We start from the raw sequence: 306 nt of genomic DNA, 5'->3' as shown, positions 1-306 counted from the left end.
GTGTGTGTGTGTGTGTGTGTGTGTCTGAGAGAGGGGTGAGGAAGTGTGTGTGTGTGTGTGTGTGTGGGGGGGGAGAGGGTGAGGAAGTGTGTGTTTGTGGAAGTGGGTGTGTGAGGAAGTGTGTTTGTGTGTGTGTGAGAGGAAGTTCGATTTCCCCGTGTACTTATTCAACAGTTTCTCTGCCACGTTGGTTTGATGCGACATCTGGGAAAAGGCCGCGGTTGTAAAATGGAGACCAAGGTTGAAGACTTGATGAAGGGAACACTGAAATTACCCAAGGTGTGGTGGGGCGGGAGAGTTGATTGG

General features: G+C 51.0%; 1 protein-coding gene across 6 annotated transcripts in view; it reads left to right on the top strand.

Annotated features, from left to right (window-relative positions):
* The first annotated feature begins 64 nt into the window (after positions 1–64).
* LOC147025630 (DENN domain-containing protein 2D-like) overlaps positions 65–306 on the top strand; it is a 45,139-nt gene continuing 44,897 nt past the window's right edge. For 3 of the 6 annotated variants that reach the window (XM_085886804.1, XM_085886802.1, XM_085886803.1), the window contains exon 1: positions 65–306. This exon is cut by the window's right edge. The gene's annotated coding sequence lies outside the window, so the exon portion shown is untranslated. The other 3 variants (XM_085886800.1, XM_085886799.1, XM_085886797.1) reach the window with 1 other exon arrangement.

The sequence above is a fragment of the Eptatretus burgeri genome, chromosome 6, assembly GCF_056783735.1.
Source record: "Eptatretus burgeri isolate ZD-2024b chromosome 6, Ebu_testis_v1, whole genome shotgun sequence".
Classification (NCBI taxonomy): Eukaryota; Metazoa; Chordata; class Myxini; order Myxiniformes; family Myxinidae; genus Eptatretus; species Eptatretus burgeri.
The sequence above is the reverse complement of the archived record's forward strand: the minus strand, read 5'-3'. Positions and strand labels throughout refer to the sequence as shown.